At 46.0% G+C, this 15,000-nt stretch overlaps 1 protein-coding gene across 4 annotated transcripts in view; it reads left to right on the forward strand.

The window, feature by feature from the left end:
• LOC135549585 (collagen alpha-1(XVI) chain-like) overlaps positions 1 to 15,000 on the forward strand; it is a 159,308-nt gene that overhangs the window by 1,149 nt on the left and 143,159 nt on the right. The window lies entirely within an intron of this gene.

The following is a 15,000-nucleotide window of genomic DNA, read 5'->3' on the forward strand; positions in this document are numbered from 1 at the left end:
AGTCGGCTGCGCTTCTTTGGTCTTTTCAAAGGGGGATGATTTAGTCTACCCTTCCCTTGAGGTTGAGCGGTGCCATGGAAAATGTTTGTATATGTGATGTCAGCCAACCTAAACTACTACTTTTTACGCATGAGTTGGAAATAAGAAGCCCCCTCACACACACACACACACACACACACACACACACACACACACACACACACACACACACACACACACACACACACACACACACACACACACACACACACACACACACACGCACACTTAGTGCCCCCCCTGACAACAAAGAGGGGAATGACGTTTTAGAGTTCATGCAATTCTACACATTTTGCCATGGGGCAGGCAGAAGATTGAGCAATTTTATAACTAATATCCTGCAATCCTACACATTATTGCCCCAGGGTGGAGAGACATTATTGCCCCAGGGTGGAGAGACATTATTGCCCCAGGGTGGAGAGACATTATTGCCCCAGGGTGGAGAGACATTATTGCCACAGGGTGGAGAGACATTATTGCCCCAGGGTGGACAGACATTATTGCCCCAGGGTTGAGAGACATTATTGCCACAGGGTGGAGAGACATTATTGCCCCAGGGTGGAGAGACATTATTGCCCCAGGGTGGAGAGACATTATTGCCCCAGGGTGGAGAGACATTATTGCCACAGGGTGGAGAGACATTATTGCTCCAGGGTGGAGAGACATTATTGCCCCAGGGTGGAGAGACATTATTGCTCCAGGGTGGAGAGACATTATTGCTCCAGGGTGGAGAGACATTATTGCCCCAGGGTGGAGAGACATTATTGCCCCAGGGTGGATAGACATTATTGCCACAGGGTGGAGAGACATTATTGCCCCAGGGTGGAGAGACATTATTGCCCCAGGGTGGAGAGACATTATTGCCCCAGGGTGGAGAGACATTATTGCCACAGGGTGGAGAGACATTATTACCACAGGGTGGAGAGACATTATTGCCGTTTTAAGCTAATGTCCTGCAATATTACACATTTTGGCCGGGGGCCCTAAGTAACCCCTTATGTCACTTTTTAGTGGGGCCGGTCCTGGTTGAAGGCTATCACAAAGGTCTACCATCCAAAGGTCTTGTAAATAGGGCAGTCTTTTTCCCCCCATACACCTGTTCAGAAAAACAACTTTGGGCCTATAGCTTAAAGGTCCATGGTCAGGCCACATGGTCAGGAGAAGCTCCTAGCCCAAACTTGTCATTTTGCTGCAGTTAGTGACTAGAACGAGCTGCGACAAACACTCAAAAGGGACAGTTTTACCACAATCTCTTCATTCAAAGACTCCATCATGGACACAATTACTGACAGTTGTGGCTGCTTTGCATGATGTATTGTTGTTTCTACCTTCTTGCCCGTTGTGCTGTTGTCTGTGCCCAATAATGTTTGTAGCCTGTTTTGTCCTGCTGCCATGTTGTTATGCTACCATTTTGTTGTCATGTTGTGTTGAAAACATGCTGTGTTGTCAAGTGTTTCTGCCATGCTATGTCATTGTCTTAGGTTAGTCTTTATCTAGTGTTGTGTTGTCTCTCTTGTCGTGATGTGTGTTTTATCCTATATATATTTTTTCATTAATTATTATTTTAAATCCCAGTCCCAATCACCACAGGAGGCCTTTTGCCTTTTGGTGGCCGCCATTGTAAATATTAATTTGTTCTCAAACTGACTTGCCTATTTAAATAAACATTTAAAAAAATAAGACCAATCAATATTCCCTACGGAAGAGGAGTTTCAGTGATTCTCAGTAAACAAGGTATCATTCTAAGACCTGCCCATGTTTGTGAAGCTGTGAAAAAAGGCTGCACGATTGTCAACACAATTGTTGTATCTGTGCACTTCTACGTGCAATTTAAACTAACACTTGTGACCTTTACAGAGCAATCATCTAACCCAGGTGTTATTTGACAGAAGTGATGGGAACTGGAACTGCTTTGGCTTCACATAACGATCACTCATGAACACTTTCTGAACGCAGCCCAGTGGAGATAGATAGAGTAACGATTTATCTCTGTCGTCCTTTGTAGCTAATTTGGTAGAGCATTTCACTTGTAACGCCAGGGTTGTTGGGTTGATTCCCGCAACCATCAATAAATAACGAGTGTAAATCGCTATGGATAAAATCGTCTGCTGAATAACATAGCATTTATTAAACGAGACAGACTTTGAATATTGTCTCCATTAGATTTGTTCCAGTCTGTGCTAAACCTGGGTCAGTGGATATTTGGAGGGACTGTTGTAGCCTGAAGACGGTTACTGTCTTCATTCCATGTCCCGTGTTGCAACAGGTCTGAAATACATGCATGCCTCGCCTATTTGCGTTTGTGTGTGGGTTGGGGAAGCAGCCGGTTGTGTGTGTGTTCTTATTGCTCAGGGCTCTGACCCTACAACATGGTTTTGAGGTTGTTTTCATAGCACAGCACCAAATGCACTCCACAGCATCTGAGAGGGTGAAGTCCTGTGATTGGGCTGTCACTAAGGGGGGAATTCCGACCCGAGTTAAGCGCGAGTAAATGGAACGTAAATTCCCTTATAAATGCACTTTTCTCTCTAAGCGTATTCTGACCTTGAATTTAAACATGAGACTCGCATGCTACTCGCCCGCTGTTAGTTTGGGGGGAGATTGAATAAATGAAAGTGTGTCTACAGATACGACTTATTCTGACCTTGATTTAATTCCCTAACAATTCCACCACTTTTACGCTCGAGGAAACCATGAATAACGTTTAGTGAACCTGCCGGTTCCAAGTGGAAAAAGCATCTACTTGATATTGTCAGATAGAAATAACACCATTCTCCACGCCCTGTAATTTATAACTTGATGATAACTATTGATAGGAGCTAGGTAAATAAGTAATACGTTTGGATAAGGGAATTGTTGATATAAATAGCACTTGTTGTAGATCTAGTTTACCTTATAATCCCTGGAGACAAATGTGAAACCAGTCATATGTCAGCACACTGAAGCATATCAACATATCAACTTCCTGACAGTAAAATGCTGTGCCATTATACAGAGTGGAAACTGTACAGCCTTCTAACGTGCAGGGATGTAGGCTAATTAAATCACTATGGGGAGAAGCGGAGACCAAGCAGTAACAGTTTGAACCAGACGCATGGCGCAATACTTGGCTGTGTCATCATACATTTCCATGGTTAGTGCAGACGATAGATGAGGGTATATACTACTATTGTACACTATTCTCCCTATTATAATTATGTGTACACGAATCTTCCAACATTACCATAGGTTGAATATCTGAATGTAGCACTTTTCAGAATGAATCAAAACACGGTTGTCTTCTTTCGTGTGTAAAGGCTCTCCAAAACCAGTATTTTATGATTCATAAATACTTTCCTAAACCTAAATAATCTACAAGATTAGAGTATTTTTAAATCTACCAATTGGTGCTGAAACGGAGACGATATATGCATATATTTAGATGGCTTTATTTTGTTGATCCCTAATATTCGGAATTCCTCTTGATATATTCTAGCGAGTATGTCGTTAAAATTATACACTGTATTTAAAGGGATGGCTTAAAAGGTAAACGTACTGCAACCCCCATTGAATGACAAGTCAACGGGAAAATATGTTGGCCAGCAAGTGGGCCGGAGGGGATTTCAGCTGTTTAAATTAAATCTATTCAGAGCGCGCAATGTAGCCACATTTGCAGAGTGTGTTACCTGAATAAGGTATGTCTGAATACCAAATGCTGAGGCATAATGTCTGAATCAGCCCCTAAGTGAGGTGGACATAACCGAAATCCTTCTTCCAAGAGTAGCTGGAGTTAACACACAACAGATGCATAGACACAGACACACACTAATGCGCTTGTCACACACGCACACACTCACAAGTATGTTTTACTGTTGTTGTGGGGACCAAACTATTGATTTCCATTCAAAATCCTATTTTCTCTAACCCTAAACCTAACCCATAACCTAATCCTAAACTTAACCGCAAACTCCTAACCCTGACTCCTAAACCTACCCCTTAACCCTAATTGTAACCCTAATTATAACCCTAATCCTAAACCTAACCCCTAAACCTAAAATAGCCTTTTTCCTTGTGGGGACCAACGACATGTCCCCACTCCTTGTTTTACTATCATTTGAGGACTTCTGGTCCCCACAAGGATAGTAAAACCAAACACACACACACACACACACACTCACACCCTATGCAAACAGTGCAACAACATTATACAGCGCTTTTATTTATGTTATTACAAAAATATATACAGTGGGGAGAACAAGTATTTGATACACTGCAGATTTTGCAGTTTTTCCTACTTACAAAGCATGTGGAGGTCTGTAATTTTTATCATAGGTACACTTCAACTGTGAGAGGCAGATTCTAAAACAAAAATCCAGAAAATCACATTGTATGATTTTTAAGTAATTAATTTGCATTTTATTGCATGACATAAGTATTTGATACATTAGAAAAGCAGAACCTAATATTTGGTACAGCAACCTTTGTTTGCAATTACAGAGATCATACGTTTCCTGTAGTTCTTGACCAGGTTTGCACACACTGCAGCAGGGATTTTGGCCCACTCCTTCATACAGACCTTCTCCAGATCCTCAGGTTTCGGGGATGTCGCTGGGCAATACAGACTTTCAGTTCCCTCCAAAGATGTTCTATTGGGTTCAGGTCTGGAGACTGGCTAGGCCACTCCAGGACCTTGAGATATTTCTTACGGAGCCACTTCTTAGTTGCCCTGGCTGTGTGTTTCGGGTCGTTGTCATGCTGGAAGACCCAGCCATGACCCATCTTCAATGCTCTTAATGAGGGAAGGAGGTTGTTGGCCAAGATCTCGCCATACATGGCCCCATCCATCCTCCCCTCAATACGGTGCAGTCGTCCTGTCCCCTTTGCAGAAAAGCATCACCAAAGAATGATGTTTCCACCTCCATGCTTCACGGTTGGGATGGTGTTCTTGGGGTTGTAAATCAAATCAAATCAAATTTATTTATATAGCCCTTCGTACATCAGCTGATATCTCAAAGTGCTGTACAGAAACCCAGCCTAAAACCCCAAACAGCAAGCAATGCAGGTGTAGAAGCACGGTGGCTAGGAAAAACTCCCTAGAAAAGCCAAAACCTAGGAAGAAACCTAGAGAGGAACCAGGCTATGTGGGGTGGCCAGTCCTCTTCTGGCTGTGCCGGGTAGAGATTATAACAGAACATGGCCAAGATGTTCAAATGTTCATAAATGACCAGCATGGTCGAATAATAATAAGGCAGAACAGTTGAAACTGGAGCAGCAGCACGGCCAGGTGGACTGGGGACAGCAAGGAGTCATCATGTCAAGTAGTCCTGGGGCATGGTCCTAGGGCCGCGGTTCAGTTGAAACTGGAGCAGCAGCACGGCCAGGTGGACTGGGGACAGCAAGGAGTCATCATGTCAGGTAGTCCTGGGGCATGGTCCTAGGGCTCAGGTCCTCCGAGAGAGAGAAGGAGAGAATTAGAGAACGCACACTTAGATTCACACAGGACACCGAATTGGACAGGAGAAGTACTCCAGATATAACAAACTGACCCCAGCCCCCGACACATAAACTACTGCAGCATAAATACTGAAGGCTGAGACAGGAGGGGTCAGGAGACACTGTGGCCCCACCCGAGGACACCCCCGGACAGGGCCAAACAGGAAGGATATAACCCCACCCACTATGCCAAAGCACAGCCCCCACACCACTGGAGGGATATCTTCAACCACCAACTTACCATCCTGAGACAAAGCTGAGTATAGCCCGCAAAGATCTCCGCCACGGCACAACCCAAGGGGGGGGCGCCAACCCAGACAGGATGACCACATCAGTGAATCAACCCACTCAGGTGACGCACCCCCTCAGGGACGGCATGAGAGAGCCCCAGCAAGCCAGTGACTCAGCCCCTGTAATAGGGTTAGAGGCAGAGAATCCCAGTGGAAAGAGGGGAACCGGCCAGGCAGAGACAGCAAGGGTGGTTCGTTGCTCCAGAGCCTTTCCGTTCACCTTCCCACTCCTGGGCCAGACTACACTCAATCATATGACCCACTGAAGAGATGAGTCTTCAGTAAAGACTTAAAGGTTGAGACCGAGTTTGCGTCTCTGACATGGGTAGGCAGACCGTTCCATAAAAATGGAGCTCTATAGGAGAAAGCCCTGCCTCCAGCTGTTTGCTTAGAAATTCTAGGGACAATTAGGAGGCCTGCGTCTTGTGACCGTAGCGTACGTGTAGGTATGTACGGCAGGACCAAATCAGAGAGATAGGTAGGAGCAAGCCCATGCAATGCTTTGTAGGTTAGCAGTAAAACCTTGAAATCAGCCCTTGCTTTGACAGGAAGCCAGTGTAGGGAGGCTAGCACTGGAGTAATATGATCAAATTTTTTGGTTCTAGTCAGGATTCTAGCAGCCGTATTTAGCACTAACTGAAGTTTATTTAGTGCTTTATCCGGGTAGCCGGAAAGTAGAGCATTGCAGTAGTCTAACCTAGAAGTGACAAAAGCATGGATTAATTTTTCTGCATCATTGTACTCATCCTTCTTCTTCCTCCAAATACGGCGAGTGGAGTTTAGACCAAAAAGCTCTATTTTTGTCTCATCAGACCACATGACCTTCTCCCATTCCTCCTCTGGATCATCCAGATGGTCATTGGCAAACTTCAGATGGGCCTGGACATGCGCTGGCTTGAGCAGGGGGACCTTGCGTGCGCTGCAGGATTTTAACCCATGACGGCGTAGTGTGTTACTAATGGTTTTCTTTGAGACTGTGGTCCCAGCTCTCTTCAGGTCATTGACCAGGTCCTGCCGTGTAGTTCTGGCCTGATCCCTCACCTTCCTCATGATCATTGATGCCCCACGAGGTGAGATCTTGCATGGAGCCCCAGACCGAGGGTGATTGACCATCATCTTGAACTTCTTCCATTTTCTAATAATTGCAACAGTTGTTGCCTTCTCACCAAGCTGCTTGCCTATTGTCCTGTAGCCCATCCCAGCCTTATGCAGGTCTACAATTTTATCCCTGATGTCCTTACACAGCTTTCTGGTCTTGGCCATTGTGGGGAGGTTGGAGTCTGTTTGATTGAGTGGACAGGTGTCTTTTATACAGGTAACGAGTTCAAACAGGTGCAGTTAATACAGGTAATGAGTGGAGAACAGGAGGGCTTCTTAAAGAAAAACTAACAGGTCTGTGAGAGCCGGAATTCTTACTGGTTGGTAGGTGATCAAATACATATGTCATGCAATAAAATGCTAATTAATTACTTAAAAATCATACAATGTAAGTAGGAAAATCTGCAAAATTGGCAGAGTATCAAATACTTGTTCTCCCCACTGTATATTCAATATAACTCAATGTTTGTTTGACACTCACCTGTCTTTTGTGTGTGTGTGTGTGTGTGTAAAGGTTATGTGTTTGTAGTATGTGGATGTATTCATGTCCTCTTCTCTCCTGGGGTGTATTCATTACGTCCTGCAACGTTTACCTTTTAAGAACCAAACGGAAGCATACAGAGTAAACGGAAACAAAACGGGGAGGGACCTATCTGAATTTGTCCAATAGAAACTCTTGTTTTCATTGCAAAATGTTTTGTTAACTGTTACTGTTGCAAAATGTTTTTTTTTGCAACAGACAAAACATTTTGTAATAGAATCACTGCAATGAATATACACCCTGCTCTCCTATGTTTTCTCCACAGACAGAGAGCCAGTCCCTCCTGAACTCAGGCTGGCACAGAGCAGCAATCTACGCTAGGCTAATACTGCCTTGATCTGCTACAGCCAGCTGTTAGAACACACTCACCGCATGGGAACGAGAGGAAGAATGAGAGAGAGAGAGAATAAGTATTGCCAGGGCTGACTGTCTCTGTGTGTCGAGGCCAAAGACATGCACACTGTCTGTTGTTACTGTCTCTGTGTGACGAGGCCAAAGACATGCACACTGTCTGTTGTTACGGTCTCTGTGTGACGAGGCCAAAGACATGCACACTGTCTGTTGTTACTGTCTCTGTGTGACGAGACATGCACACTGTTTGTTGTTACTGTCTCTGTGTGTCGAGGCCAAAGACATGCACACTGTCTGTTGTTACTGTCTCTTTGTGACGAGACATGCACACTGTTTGTTGTTACTGTCTCTGTGTGTCGAGGCCAAAGACATGCACACTGCCTGTTGTTACTGTCTCTGTGTGACGAGACATGCACACTGTCTGTTGTTACTGTCTCTGTGTGACGAGACATGCACACTGTCTGTTTTTACTGTCTCTGTGTGACGAGACATGCACACTGTCTGTTGTTACTGTCTCTGTGTGACGAGACATGCACACTGTCTGTTGTTACGGTCTCTGTGTGACGAGACATGCACACTGTCTGTTGTTACTGTCTCTGTGTGACGAGGCCAAAGATATGCACACTGTCTGTTGTTACTGTCTCTGTGTGTCGAGGCCAAAGACATGCACACTGTCTGTTGTTACTGTCTCTGTGTGACGAGGCCAAAGACATGCACACTGTCTGTTGTTACTGTCCCTGTGTGACGAGGCCAAAGAAATGCACACTGTCTGTTGTTACTGTCTCTGTGTGACGAGACATGCACACTGTCTGTTTTTACTGTCTCTGTGTGACGAGACATGCACACTGTCTGTTGTTACTGTCTCTGTGTGACGAGACATGCACACTGTCTGTTGTTACGGTCTCTGTGTGACGAGACATGCACACTGTCTGTTGTTACTGTCTCTGTGTGACGAGGCCAAAGACATGCACACTGTCTGTTGTTACTGTCTCTGTGTGACGAGGCCAAAGACATGCACACTGTCTGTTGTTACTGTCTCTGTGTGTCGAGGCCAAAGACATGCACACTGTCTGTTGTTACTGTCTCTGTGTGACGAGACATGCACACTGTTTGTTGTTACTGTCTCTGTGTGTCGAGGCCAAAGACATGCACACTGTCTGTTGTTACTGTCTCTGTGTGACGAGACATGCACACTGTCTGTTGTTACTGTCTCTGTGTGACGAGACATGCACACTGTCTGTTTTTACTGTCTCTGTGTGACGAGACATGCACACTGTCTGTTGTTACTGTCTCTGTGTGACGAGACATGCACACTGTCTGTTGTTACGGTCTCTGTGTGACGAGACATGCACACTGTCTGTTGTTACTGTCTCTGTGTGACGAGACATGCACACTGTCTGTTGTTACTGTCTCTGTGTGACGAGGCCAAAGACATGCACACTGTCTGTTGTTACTGTCTCTGTGTGTCGAGGCCAAAGACATGCACACTGTCTGTTGTTACTGTCTCTGTGTGACGAGGCCAAAGACATGCACACTGTCTGTTGTTACTGTCTCTGTGTGACGAGGCCAAAGACATGCACACTGTCTGTTGTTACTGTCTCTGTGTGTCGAGGCCAAAGACATGCACACTGTCTGTTGTTACTGTCTCTGTGTGACGAGGCCAAAGACATGCACACTGTCGGTTGTTACTGTCTCTGTGTGACGAGGCCAAAGACATGCACACTGTCTGTTGTTACTGTCTCTGTGTGACGAGGCCAAAGACATGCACACTGTCTGTTGTTACTGTCTCTGTGTGACGAGACATGCACACTGTTTGTTGTTACTGTCTCTGTGTGACGAGGCCAAAGACATGCACACTGTCTGTTGTTACTGTCTCTGTGTGACGAGACATGCACACTGTCTGTTGTTACGGTCTCTGTGTGACGAGGCCAAAGACATGCACACTGTCTGTTGTTACTGTCTCTGTGTGACGAGACATGCACACTGTTTGTTGTTACTGTCTCTGTGTGATGAGGCCAAAGACATGCACACTGTCTGTTGTTACTGTCTCTGTGTGTCGAGGCCAAAGACATGCACACTGTCTGTTGTTACTGTCTCTGTGTGACGAGGCCAAAGACATGCACACTGTCTGTTGTTACTGTCTCTGTGTGACGAGGCCAAAGACATGCACACTGTCTGTTGTTACTGTCTCTGTGTGACGAGACATGCACACTGTTTGTTGTTACTGTCTCTGTGTGTCGAGGCCAAAGACATGCACACTGTCTGTTGTTACGGTCTCTGTGTGACGAGACATGCACACTGTCTGTTGTTACGGTCTCTGTGTGACGAGACATGCACACTGTCTGTTGTTACTGTCTCTGTGTGACGAGACATGCACACTGTCTGTTGTTACTGTCTCTGTGTGACGAGGCCAAAGACATGCACACTGTCTGTTGTTACGGTCTCTGTGTGACGAGGCCAAAGACATGCACACTGTCTGTTGTTACGGTCTCTGTGTGACGAGACATGCACACTGTCTGTTGTTACTGTCTCTGTGTGACGAGACATGCACACTGTCTGTTGTTACTGTCTCTGTGTGACGAGGCCAAAGACATGCACACTGTCTGTTGTTACGGTCTCTGTGTGACGAGGCCAAAGACATGCACACTGTCTGTTGTTACGGTCTCTGTGTGACGAGGTCAAAGACATGCACACTGTCTGTTGTTACGGTCTCTGTGTGACGAGGCCAAAGACATGCACACTCTCTGTTGTTACTGTCTCTGTGTGACGAGGCCATAGACATGCACACTCTCTGTTGTTACTGTCTCTGTGTGTCCAGGCCAAATGCATAGACAGACGGTGACTTGGACATGAGCTTGTTTATGACATGTTAATGACATTTTAATAACATGTTAATGACATGTTAATGAATGTGGGCATGTTGCCTGTTAACATGTCCCCTTCTGATCTTCACTCTATTTTCAAGGAAAATTCAGGATTTAGGGGACGTTGAGGACCCCATACATACTTGGCCGATAGCCAACTTGAGATGTATGCATACTTTTTCCCTTGAATACTTAGTTCTATCCAGGATAGGCTATCCCTTTGGCATCAATGTATTATGTATGCCAACTGTTAGAGTTGGATGGATCTCAAACTAGGCCTAAACCATCAGGATTAGACAGTATGTTCTTTCATTGCCTTGCAGCTAGTTCTTTTGTGGAGGACTCAGTCCATTATCCTAGATGACCACAGATAGGGTTCTGGTCAAGAGTAGTGCACTGTATGGGGAACACAAGTATGGAATTGAAAACACCACCATACTCTGTCCCAGGGGTTTGTGGGTAATTCCACATCTTTAGACAGGTGTGTACAGACACATAGATGATACACATGTCAGACTCCCAGTCTGTCTGTCTGGCTGTCTGGCTGGCTGGCTGGCTGGCTTGCTTGCTGGCTGGCTTGCTTGCTGTCTTGCTTGCTTCAGGGGTTCGTTGTACCTGTAAACATAGGGGTGGTATGTGGTTAAAGTTTGAGGTGTGTGTGTGTTGTATGTGTCGTGTGTATGTGATTGTGTGTGACACAGAGAACATGTCCATCAAATCAAATTTTGTCACATACACATGGTTAGCAGATGTTAATGTGAGTGTGGCGAAATGCTTGTACTTCCAGTTCCGACAATGCAGTAATAACCAACAAGTAATCTAACTAACAATTCCTAAACTACTGTCTTATACAAGGGGATGTAAGGGGATAAAGAATATGTACATAAAGATATGAATGAGTGATGGTACAGAGCAGCATAGGCAAGATACAGTAGATGGTATCGAGTACAGTATATACATATGAGATGAGTATGTAAACAAAGTGGCATAGTTAAAGTGGCTAGTGATACATGTATTACATAAGGATGCAGTCGATGATATAGAGTACAGTATATACGTATGCATGTGAGATGAATAATGTAGGGTAAGTTACATTATATAAGGTAGCATTGTTTAAAGTAGCTAGTGATATATTTACATCATTTCCCATCAATTCCCATTATTAAAGTGGCTGGAGTTGAGTCAGTGTCAGTGTGTTGGCAGCAGCCACTCAATGTTAGTGGTGGCTGTTTAACAGTCTGATGGCCTTGAGATAGAAGCTGTTTTTCAGTCTCTCGGTCCCAGCTTTGATGCACCTGTACTGACCTCGCCTTCTGGATGATAGCGGGGTGAACAGGCAGTGGCTCGGGTGGTTGATGTCCTTGATGATCTTTATGGCCTTCCTGTAACATCGGGTGGTGTAGGTGTCCTGGAGGGCAGGTAGTTTGCCCCCGGTGATGCGTTGTGCAGACCTCACTACCCTCTGGAGAGCCTTACGGTTGAGGGCGGAGCAGTTGCCGTACCAGGCGGTGATACAGCCCGCCAGGATGCTCTCGATTGTGCATCTGAAGAAGTTTGTGAGTGCTTTTGGTGACAAGCCGAATTTCTTCAGCCTCCTGAGGTTGAAGAGGCGCTGCTGCACCTTCTTCACGATGCTGTCTGTGTGAGTGGACCAATTCAGTTTGTCTGTGATGTGTATGCCGAGGAACTTAGAACTTGCTACTCTCTCCACTACTGTTCCATCGATGTGGATAGGGGGGTGTTCCCTCTGCTGTTTCCTGAAGTCCACAATCATCTCCTTAGTTTTGTTGACGTTGAGTGTGAGGTTATTTTCCTGACACCACACTCCGAGGGCCCTCACCTCCTCCTTGTAGGCCGTCTCGTCGTTGTTGGTAATCAAGCCTAACACTGTTGTGTCGTCCGCAAACTTGATGATTGAGTTGGAGGCGTGCGTGGCCACGCAGTCGTGGGTGAACAGGGAGTACAGGAGAGGGCTCAGAACGCACCCTTGTGGGGCCCCAGTGTTGAGGATCAGCGGGGAGGAGATGTTGATCCCTACCCTCACCACCTGGGGGCGGCCCGTCAGGAAGTCCAGTACCCAGTTGCACAGGGCGGGGTCGAGACCCAGGGTCTCGAGCTTGATGACGAGCTTGGAGGGTACTATGGTGTTGAATGCCGAGCTGTAGTCGATGAACAGCATTCTCACATAGGTATTCCTCTTGTCCAGATGGGTTAGGGCAGTGTGCAGTGTGGTTGAGATTGCATCGTCTGTGGACCTTTTTGGGCGGTTAGCAAATTGGAGTGGGTCTAGGGTGTCAGGTAGGGTGGAGGTGATATGGTCCTTGACTAGTCTCTCAAAGCACTTCATGATGACGGAAGTGAGTGCTACAGGGCGGTAGTCGTTTAGCTCAGTTACCTTAGCTTTCTTGGGAACAGGAACAATGGTGGCCCTCTTGAAGCATGTGGGAACAGCAGACTGGTATAGGGATTGATTGAATATGTCCGTAAACACACCAGCCAGCTGGTCTGCGCATGCTCTGAGGGCGCGGCTGGGGATGCCGTCTGGGCCTGCAGCCTTGCGAGGGTTAACACATTTAAATGTTTTACTCACCTTGGGTGCAGTGAAGGAGAGACCGCATGTTTCCGTTGCAGGCCGTGTCAGTGGCACTGTATTGTCCTCAAAGCGGGCAAAAAAGTTATTTAGTCTGCCTGGGAGCAAGACATCCTGGTCCGTGACTGGGCTGGATTTCTTCCTGTAGTCCGTGATTGACTGTAGACCCTGCCACATGCCTCTTGTGTCTGAGCCGTTGAATTGAGATTCTACTTTGTCTCTGTACTGACGCTTAGCTTGTTTGATAGCCTTACGGAGGGAATAGCTGCACTGTTTGTATTCAGTCATGTTACCAGACACCTTGCCCTGATTAAAAGCAGTGGTTCGCGCTTTCAGTTTCACGCGAATGCTGCCATCAATCCACGGTTTCTGGTTAGGGAATGTTTTAATCGTTGCTATGGGAACGACATCTTCAACGCACGTTCTAATGAACTCGCGCACCGTATTCGTCAATGTTGTTATCTGACGCAATACGAAACATGTCCCAGTCCACGTGATGGAAGCAGTCTTGGAGTGTGGAGTCAGCTTGGTCGGACCAGCGTTGGACAGACTTCAGCGTGGGAGCTTCTTGTTTTAGTTTTTGTCTGTAGGCAGGTATCAGCAAAATGGAGTCGTGGTCAGCTTTTCCGAAAGGGGGGCAGGGCAGGGCCTTATATGCGTCGCGGAAGTTAGAGTAACAGTGATCCAAGGTTTTTCCACCCCTGGTTGCGCAATCGATATGCTGATAAAATTTAGGGAGTCTTGTTTTCAGATTAGCCTTGTTAAAATCCCCAGCAACAATGAATGCAGCCTCCGGATAAATGGTTTCCAGTTTGCAAAGAGTTAAATAAAGTTCGTTCAGAGCCATCGATGTGTCTGCTTGGGGGGGGATATATACGGCTGTGATTATGATCGAAGAGAATTCTCTTGGTAGATAATGCGGTCTACATTTGATTGTGAGGAATTCTAAATCAGGTGAACAGAAGGATTTGAGTTCCTGAATGTTTCTTTCATCGCACCATGCCTCGTTAGCCATAAGGCATACGCCCCCACCCCTCTTCTTACCAGAAAGGTGTTTGTTTCTGTCGGCGCGATGCGTGGAGAAACCCGTTGGCTGCACCGCTTCGGATAGCGTCTCTCCAGTGAGCCATGTTTCCGTGAAGCACAGAGCGTTACAGTCTCTGATGTCCCTCTGGAATGCTACCCTTGCTCGGATTTCATCAACCTTGTTTTCAAGAGACTGGACATTGGCAAGAAGAATGCTAGGAAGTGGGGCACGATGTGCCCGTCTCCGTAGTCTGACCAGACGACCGCCTCGTTTCCCTCTTTTTCGGAGTCGTTTTTTTGGGTCGCTGCATGCGATCCATTCCGTTGTCCTGTTAGTAAGGCAGAACACAGGATCCGCGTCGCGAAAAACATATTCTTGGTCGTACTGATGGTGAGTTGACGCTGATCTTATATACAGTAGTTCTTCTCGACTGTATGTAATGAAACCTAAGATGACCTGGGGTACTAATGTAAGAAATAACACGTAAAAAAAAAAAAAAACTGCATAGTTTCCTAGGAACGCGAAGCGAGGCGGCCAGCTCCATCTCTGTCGGTGCTCTTATATTCAATAGTTCCTCCCAACTGTAGGTATGGGTTTGACTGATTCATTGGGGTTGCAAATAACTGGTATAGCTGAGTATAGCGTAATGTCTCGCAGTGTGTGTGTGTCTGTTTCCAGTCCCAGTGATGTCCAGATGGCTATAATGAGGATCATCAGACGGCACGGAG

The sequence above is a fragment of the Oncorhynchus masou genome, chromosome 12, assembly GCF_036934945.1.
Source record: "Oncorhynchus masou masou isolate Uvic2021 chromosome 12, UVic_Omas_1.1, whole genome shotgun sequence".
Taxonomy (NCBI): domain Eukaryota; kingdom Metazoa; phylum Chordata; class Actinopteri; order Salmoniformes; family Salmonidae; genus Oncorhynchus; species Oncorhynchus masou.